The following is a 9,440-nucleotide window of genomic DNA, read 5'->3' as shown; positions in this document are numbered from 1 at the left end:
GGTCAATATATAAGGTTTTGGTGAAGGGGGAGTTCAATACCATTAAGTCCTCATTTTACAAAAGGTTTTTGTTAGTCATGAATATCTGATGTCACCATGAAGGGATTTGGTGCTTCTCTAGATATGAGGAGATACAAGGATTGAGATCATAAAATTTGTTCCTAAAAGCATCCAACCATGTAAAGACTTGTCCCACCATTTTTCCTGGAGCACAGAATGCCACACTCCACACTGAACTCCCTCAGCAGTTGTTGAAGGTCAACAGCCATAGCAGCACAGGGTACTCCATAGAGGCAGATGGCAGATGCCTTTGCTGTTCAGTTGGCAATGCTCTTGATAAGTGTCCGTTTGTAGTTGACAGTAAGGAGGTGAGAATATATGAACGCTCATTTGGTGGCTACATTTTTGATCTTTAGGGAATCAATGACAGATATTTATGAAATGAAATAATAGAGTCTAAACTAAACTTTGAGTGAGAAAATAAGAGTTTAGAATTATATGGGACAGGAAAGAAAGAGAGATGATTAAAGACAATTAAAATAGTGACTGTACATTGAGAAGACAGATATGGTTGTAGTTAGTTAGCTACAAATAAAAACTGTCTGAAACTTGGATTATATCCTTCAAAAGAATGCATTTTATTTGTCCAGGAGTGAAAAAATTAGATTGGAATAGTGACTTAAGGGGCTTGAATTTTAATAGAAAAATAAGAAAGAAATATAAGCATCTTAAGGTATGAAGAGTGTCATTGTAAAAGGAGTTGCTGCTGCTGCTGCTGCTGCTGCTAAGTCGCTTCAGTTGTGTCCGACTCTGTGCGACCCCATAGACGGCAGCCCACCAGGCTCTCCCATGCCTGGGATTCTCCAGGCAAGAACACTGGAGTAGGTTGCCATTTCCTTCTCCAATGCGTGAAAGTGAAGTCACTCAGTCATGTCTGACTCTTCGTGATCCCATGGACTGAAGCCTACCAGGCTCCTCCATCCATGGGATTTTCCAGGCAAGAGTACTGGAGTAGGGTGCCATTGCCAGAATAAGAAGAATGATGAATTTAAGAAAATTTAAAGAAATTTGTTATCTGGGTTTCTGTAACATTGGATTATGGGTTAATCTCAATGGTAAAATGGATGTCTGAGGAGGTTTTACAAATAGCTGTGAAAAGAAGAGAAGCAAAAAGCAAAGGAGAAAAGGAAAGATATATCCATTTGAATGCAGAGTTCCAAAGAAGAGCAAGGAGAGATAAGAAAGACTTTCTCAGTGATCAGTGAAAAGAAATAGAGGAAAGCAATAGAATGGGAAAGACTATAGATCTCTTCAAGAAAATTAGAGATACCAAGGGAATATTTCATACAAACATGGGCTCAAAAAAGAACAAAAATGGTATGGTTCTAACAGAAGCAGAAGATATTAAGAAGAGGTGGCAAGGATAAACAGAAGAACTGTACAAAAAAGATCTTCACTACTTGGATAATCATGAAGGTGTGATCACTCACCTAGAGCTAGACATCCTGGAATGCGAAGTCAAGAAGGCCTTAGGAAGCACCACTATGAACAAAGCTAGTAGAGGTGACAGAATTCCAGCTGAGCTATTTAAAATCCTGTAAGATGATGCTGTTAAAGTGCTGCATTCAATATGCCATCAAATTTGGGAAGCTCAGCAGTGGCCACAGGACTGGAAAAGGTCAGTTTTCATTTCAATCCCAAAGAAATGCAATGCCAAAGAATGCTCAAACTACCACACAGTTGCACACATCTTACATACTAGTAAAGGAATGCTCAAAATTCTCCAGGCTAGGCTTCAACAGTATGTGAACCATGAACATCCAGATGTTAAAGCTGGTTTAAGAAAAGACAGAGGAACCAGAGAACAAACTGCCAACATCTGATGAGTCATCAAAAAAGCAAGAGAGTTCCAGAAAAACATCTATATCTGCTTTATTGTGCAGAAAGAAATGGTGCCCCACTCCAGGACTCTTGCCTGGAAAATCCCATGGACGGAGGAGCCTGGTAGGCAAGAGTCCATGGGGTCTCAAAGTGTTGGACACGACTGAATGATTTCACTTTACTCACTTCACTCACTTCATACTTTATCACTGAAGAAGGAAATGGCAACCCACACCAGTATTCTTGCCTAGAGAATCCCATGGACAGAGGAGCCTTGTGGGCCATGGTGCACGGGGTCACAGAGTAGGACACGACTGAAGTGACTAAGCACACACTCTGGTTTATTGACTATGCCAAAGTCTTTGACAGTGTGGATCACCGCAAAGTGTGGAAAATTCGGAAAAAGATGGGAATACCAAACCACCTGACCTGCCCTTTGAGAAATCTGCATGCAGGTCAGGAAGCAACAGTTAAAACCAGACATGGAACAACAGACTGGTTCCAAAAAGGAAAAGGAGCATATCAAAGCTATATATTATCCTTCTGCTTATTTAGCTTATATGTAGAGTACATCATGATAAACACTGGGCTGGAGGAAGCACAAGCTGGAAACAACATTGCCAGGAAAAAAATCAATAACTTCAGATATGCAGATAACACCACCCTTATGGCAGAAAGTGAAGAAGAACTAAAGAGTCTCTTGATGAAAGTGAAAGAGGAGAGTGAAAAAAATGGCTTAAAGCTCAGCATTCAGAAAATGAAGATCATGGCATCTGGTCCCATCACTTCACTGCAAATAGATGGGGAAACTGTGGAAACAGTGGCTGACTTTATTTTTGGGGACTCCAAAACCACTGCAGATGGTGACTGTAGCCAAGAAATTAAGAGATGCTTACTCCTTGGAAGAAAAGTTATGACCAATGTAGATGCATATTAAAAAGCAGAGATATTACTTTGTCAACAAAGGTCCATCTAGTCAAGGCTATGGTTTTTCCAGTGGTCATGTATGGATGTGAGAGTTGGAATATAAAGAAAGCTGAGTGCCAAAGAATTGATGTTTTTGAACTGTGATACTGGAGGAGACTCTTAAGAGTCCCTATTACTGCAAGGAGATCCAACCAGTCCATTCTAAAGGAAGTCAGTCCTGAATGTTCATTGGAAGGACTGATGTTGAAGCTGAAACTCCAATCCTCTTGCCACCTGATGTGAAGAGCTGACTCATTTGAAAAGACCCTGATGCTGGGAAAGATTGAAGGTGGGAGGAGACGGGGATGACAGAGGATGAGATGGTTGGATTGCATCACCGACTCAATAGACATGAGTTTGATTAAACTTTGGGTGCTGGTGTTGGACGGGTGGCCTGGCATGCTCCAGTCCATGGGGTTGCAAAGAGTCAGATATGACTGAGTAACTGAACTGAATGAGCTCAGTGCCAAAATGGACAGATAGAATTGTGTCTTAGGAACAGTGAAAGCAAAAGTCACTCAGTCGTGCCCGACTCTTTGCAACCCCATGCACTATACAGTCTATGGAATTATCCAGGCCAGAATACTGGAGTGGGTAGCCCTTCCCTTCTTTAGGGGATCTTCCCAATCCAGGTTAAACTCAGTCACTGGTATTACAGGTGGATTCTTTATCAGCCAAGTCATCAGGGAAGCCCATTAGAAACAATGGACTGGTTAAAAAATGAGAATGGAATAGGTCGAGGCTGTGTATTGTCACCTTGCTTTTTTAACTCTAATGCAGAGTACATCATATGAAATGCAAGGCTGAATGAATCAAAAACTAGAATCAGATTGCTGGGAGCAGTATAAGCAACATCAGATATGCAGATGATACCACTTTAATAGCAGAAAGTGAAGAGGAACTAAACAGCCTCTGGACAAGGATGAAAGAGGAGAGTGAAAACTCTGCTTAAAACCCAACATGCAAAATCTAAGATCAGGGCATCAAGTTTCATCACTTCATGGCAAACAGAAGGGGGGTAAAGTGGAAACAGTAACAGATTTTCTTTTTGGGGGGCTCCAAAATGCACATGGATGGTGACTAGAGTTTTGAGATTAAAAGAAGCTTACTCCTTAGAAGAAAAGCTATGAAAAACCTAGATCACATATTAAAAAGCAGAGATATCACTTTACCAACAAAGGTCCATATAGTCAAAACTATGGTTTTTCCAGTAGTCATGTACAGATGTGAGAGTTGGACTATAAAGAAGGCTGAACATAAAAGAGTTGATGGTTTTGAACTGTGGTGTTGGAGAAGACTCTTGAGAGTGCCTTGAACAGCAAGGAGATCAAATCAGTCAATCCTAAAGAAAATCAAGTGTGACTATATTAAAAAGCAGAGCCATTAGTTTGTCAACAAAGGTCCATCTAGTCAAGGCTATGGTTTTTCCAGGAGTCATGTATGGATGTGAGATTTGGAGTATCAAGAAAGCTGAACGCTGAAGCGTTGATGCTTTTGAACTGTAGTGTTGGAGAAGACTCTTGAGAGTCCTTTGGACTGCAAGGAGATCCAACTAGTTCATCCTGAAGGAAATCATTCTTGGGTGTTCATTGGAACGACTGATGTTGAAGCTGAAACTCCAATATTTTGGCCACCTGATGCGAAGAGCTGACTCATTTGAAAAGACACTGATGGTGGGAAGGATTGAAGGCAGGAGGAGAAGGGGACGACAGAGGATGGTTAGATGGCATCACTGACTCAATGAACATTAGTTCGGGTAAACTCCGGGAGTTGGTGTTGAACAAGGAGGCCTGGCGAGCTGTGGTTCATGGGGTCACAAAGAGTTGGAAACGACTGAGAGACTAAACTGATACGGAATGTCTGATCCTGAAGCTTAAGCTCCAATACTTTGGCCACCTGATGCGAATGGACTACTCATTGGAAAAGACTCTGATGCTGGGAAAGTCTAAGGACAGGAGAAGGGGGTAACAGAGGATGAGATGGTTGGATAGCATCACCAATTCCACTGATACGAGTTTGAGCAAACTCCAGGAGACAGAGGACAGAGGAGACTGGTGCACTGCAATCCATTTGATCCCAAAGAGTTGGACACAATGTCACAACTGAACAACAACAACAATGCTATCTTGAGGTATACATTTTCTGAAGGATACATGTATATACATGATAAAAATCCAAGTTGTAGTCTTGTACATTAGAATTTACTGTGTAGGAGATAGCAATCGTTAAGATTAAGATGTATCAGGCATTTTTTGTTTTTCTGGTTCTTTTTTTTGTTATTATTTCTGATTACAAAAATAATATTTCATTAGTATTTTTATCTAAGAGAGGCAAATGATGCAGAAGTAACTAAAGAGTAAAATGGAATACCACATTCATCCCACCCATCCCTCCAAGAATCTCTCTAGCAATAACCACTGTGAACAATTTTATAAATACTTCCTTAAATGGTACAGTACAGTATGTGTGTGTACTCTTGTAACATTTTTTCCTTAACAATTAATATTCACTGAGCTACTACATCTTTTTTTAACTGCTGGAGTACCTCATGCATACCATAATTTATTTAACTGCTTTTCTAATTACATCAATCTGTATTCAGCTAGTGAAACAGAAACACTCTGTAATCCAGATAAAGGGCTATAATAGGAAGACCTGGGGTAACAGCATGAATGTCATGGGAAGCCAGAGAAATGAGGCTGGTAAGTTACAGAAGGAGACAATGAGAATCTCAGCCTGAAGCACTGATGTGGGAACTGCCACCATAATCAAGAGGCTCTGGGAGAGGTTCCACAAAATATCGACGGTGGCAGCAGCCCACCAGGAGCTCTCCGGCACTCACAGAGAAACTGCTCTAAATCTCTCATCTCCCTAGGCATCTGGCTACAGCCAACTTCTGAGAATAAAAGGATTTCTGCTTCTCCTCTGCCTCCCAAGCATTTCCAGAGTAATACTACTTGGCAAATATTGCCCTAAACCATACGGAAAAGGAAAAACGCAGCTTTCTCCTTAGCAAAGAAAAGGTGACTTTAAAGGAGAGAGAGGGTGCTGCTGCCAAGTTGCAAGAAGGAATATAACAAACTAACAATAGGAAATTAGGTTGTTTGTGATTTTTGACACTATAAAGACAATGAGGAAATTTGTACATTCACCCTAATAGGAAAGGAAGATATATTTTTTATGATATGATCATCGAAAAAGCAAGAGAGATCCAAAAAAACATCTATTTCTGCTTTATTGACTATTCCAAAGCCTTCTACAGTGTGGATCATGATGAACTGTGGAAAATTCTGAGAGAGATGGGAATACTAGACCACCTGACTTGCCTCTTGAGAAACCTGTATTGCAGGTCAGGAAGCAACAGTTAGAACTGGACATGGAAAAACAGACTGGTTCCAAATAGGAAAAGAAGTACGTCAAGGCTGTATATTGTCACCCTGCTTCATTAACTTATATGCAGAGTACATCATGAGAAACCGCTGGGCTAGAGGAAGCACAAGCTGGAATCAAGATTGCTGGGAGAAATATCAATAACCTCAGATATGCAGATGACACCACCCTTATGGCAGAAAGTGAAGAATTAAAGAGCCTCTTGATGAAAGTGAAAGAGGAGAGTGAAAAAAATGGCTTAAAGCTCAACATTCAGAAAACGAAGATCATGGCATCTGGTCCCATCACTTCATGGCAAATAGATAGGCAAACAGTGGAAACAGTGGCAGACTTTATTTTGGGGGGCTCCAAAATCACTGCAGATGGTGATTGCAGCCATGAAATTAAAAGACACTTACTGCTTGGATAGAAAGTTATGACTAATGTAGATAGCATATTAAAAAGTAGAGATATTACTTTGTCAACAAAGGTCTATCTAGTCAAGGCTATGGTTTTTCCAGTGGTCAGGTATGGATGTGAGAGCTGGACTATAAACAAAGCTGTGTGCTAAAGAATTGATGCTTTTGAAGTGTGGTGTTGGAGAAGACTCTTGAGAGTCCCTTGGACTGCAAGGAGATCCAACCAGTCCATTCTGAAGAGATCAGTCCTGGGTTATCATTGGAAGGATTTATGTTGAAGCTGAAACTCCAATACCTTGGCCACCTGATGTGAAGAACTGACTCATTTGAAAAGACTTCGATGCTGGGCAAGATTGAAGGCAGGAGGAGAAGGGGACTACAGAGGATGAGATGGTTGGATGTCATCACCAACTCAATGGACAAGGGCTTGGGTGGACTCCAGGAGTTGGTGATGGACAGGGAGGCCTGTCATGCTGTGGTTCATGGGGTCGCAAAGAGTTGGGCACAACTGAGTGGCTGAACTGAACTGAACTGATTCTGCAGCCAGTGACTGCTAGAAAAACATGAGTAGGTTAAAAGAGTTAGGTTTATTGCTTCCTTGCGTAACATAACATTCAGGGCATTTGTTGCTGGTGGTGTTGGGTTGTAGGAGTCCTTTATACAGTCTAGATATAAATCTCATCAGATTTATGATTTACAAATATTTTCTTTCATTTTTATTGCCTTTTTACCATGTTGACAGAATATTTTGATTTATAAGTTTTTTAACATTGACATCTTTTTTTTGTTGTTGTTGCTGTTGCCTGTGGTTTTGGTGTCATGTCCAACAAGTCATTACTAGAAAGCTACTTATTCTTTATACTCGATGTTTACGCTGGTTCCCTTATGAAATTATCTTATGCATTAATAGTTATTTGATTAATTCTCTTGGACTTCCTATGTAGATCATTATATATCTTCCTTTAACAACATTTATAACTCAGTTCCTTTCCTTATCTTGTGGCATTGGATAAAGTCCAGTAATTTTCAAGATACATTTCTGGAAAGCTTACCTTAATGAATTCTAAAATGTCCTTTGCATTTTGGCAGTATTTGGAGAAAGTTGAAGGGTATGAATCACATCCAAAATATTTACTGAATAATGCCAAGGTAATTTCAGAGAGCAAAGTAGAAATATGGTGAGAGAGAAGGGAGACAGGGATAATTCATCAGATACTAAGGAGCATATTGATATGGAATAAGAATTCAAAACACTACAATTCTGCAAATAAGGATAGAGTAATGCTTGCTTTTCCAGGGCCATTGTGATTTATAAGAATGATAGATGATAAGATATTGGTGTCAAGTACCTTCACAATTCGTTGTACACTTTATTGTAATACAGGACTGCCTGAAATTTCTAGAAAGTATTTAGATTGACTACACAAAGACGGTAGAGAAAGACAGAAAGACAGAAACAGAAAGACAATTGCTTTATGCATTTCTATGCTAGTGATGGATGGGAGAGAGTTAGTTCTTTGCTTTCTGAGTGATAGTAGGAAATCTATCTGGTCAGGGAATTTATTTTTATAGATCTAGTATAATATTTTAATAAGTAAAATAAATAAATATTTAATCACTGATAATTATAGTCAGTAAAAAGTAAAATAACAAATTATCACTGTCACATGCCAAACTCTACTGTTCTATGTAATCTTGCTTCCCTTCAGAGCTAGTAATACCAAGTTGTGGCATATTCTTCGTTTTGAAATTCATTTTAGTGATCTGTTGATAGGTAAAAAGATATGCTGGTTTAACGTGATTCTTTTTACAGACATGGAATATCATTATGTATATTATTTAGAAAGTTCCTCAACAAATAATGTATCACACATATATCCTCATTCAAACTCTATCTCTAATTTACTTATTCCATTATACAGTTACAATTTTTTCATTTATCCATTCTCCACTCAAGTGACATTTAAAAAGTCTCAAGCTTTTGTATTTTTATAAATAGGAGGATAATGATAAAATTGGTTAATATATCTTTGGGCATATGAGTATGTTTAGAGGATAGATACATCTAGAATTGGAAATAAGAGTTAAAAGAGCATTCAGATTTATATTGATAGAAAATCTACTAAATTGTCTGACGAAATGTTTAAGTACACATTCTTTCTTGGCCTTTTGAAACTTAGCTCATTCTTTGAGACCAAAGTTGATGCAATGTCCCACTTAGACCACCTAAGATCTCATTTACTTCAAATAAATTGTGCATTCCACTTGTAATTTGATTGTACTTTAAAAAGTTGTTATCTTTAACTTAAAAACAGTGTTGCATGTTAACATTCACAGGCTTTTATTTATTGTTCATGAGGAAGGCAACATAAATTGAAACAAACATGAACTTTTCAGATATACAGCTTTACCTACACACCAGACTCACTGCAGCACAGCTTGCGGGATCTTAGTTCCCAGACCAGAAAGTGATGAGACCTAACCACTGGACCACCAGGGAATTCCCTGATTAAATTTCTTAATCACACAGCATGTTGGTTTCTGACAGGCTCTGTAAAAAATAATTTGTAATGCAAACCTAGAGTTCAAACCAAATTTACTCTAAAAGTAATTTCAAATTTTGGTAATTATACTGAAATTAGGTGATTTTACACCAAAATCACACAGTTTATTTGAGGTAAATAGCATCAATATTAGTTTTTCATGTTTTTAATCCAGAAAATTATTTAAGACTGACTAATTCAAGGGGTTCTTGATAAAAGATATATTACTAAAATAGAAATTTAAAATAAGGCACTCAAAGAA

This window comes from Ovis aries, chromosome 16 (assembly GCF_016772045.2).
Source record: "Ovis aries strain OAR_USU_Benz2616 breed Rambouillet chromosome 16, ARS-UI_Ramb_v3.0, whole genome shotgun sequence".
Lineage (NCBI taxonomy): Eukaryota > Metazoa > Chordata > Mammalia > Artiodactyla > Bovidae > Ovis > Ovis aries.
The sequence above is the reverse complement of the archived record's forward strand: the minus strand, read 5'-3'. Positions refer to the sequence as shown.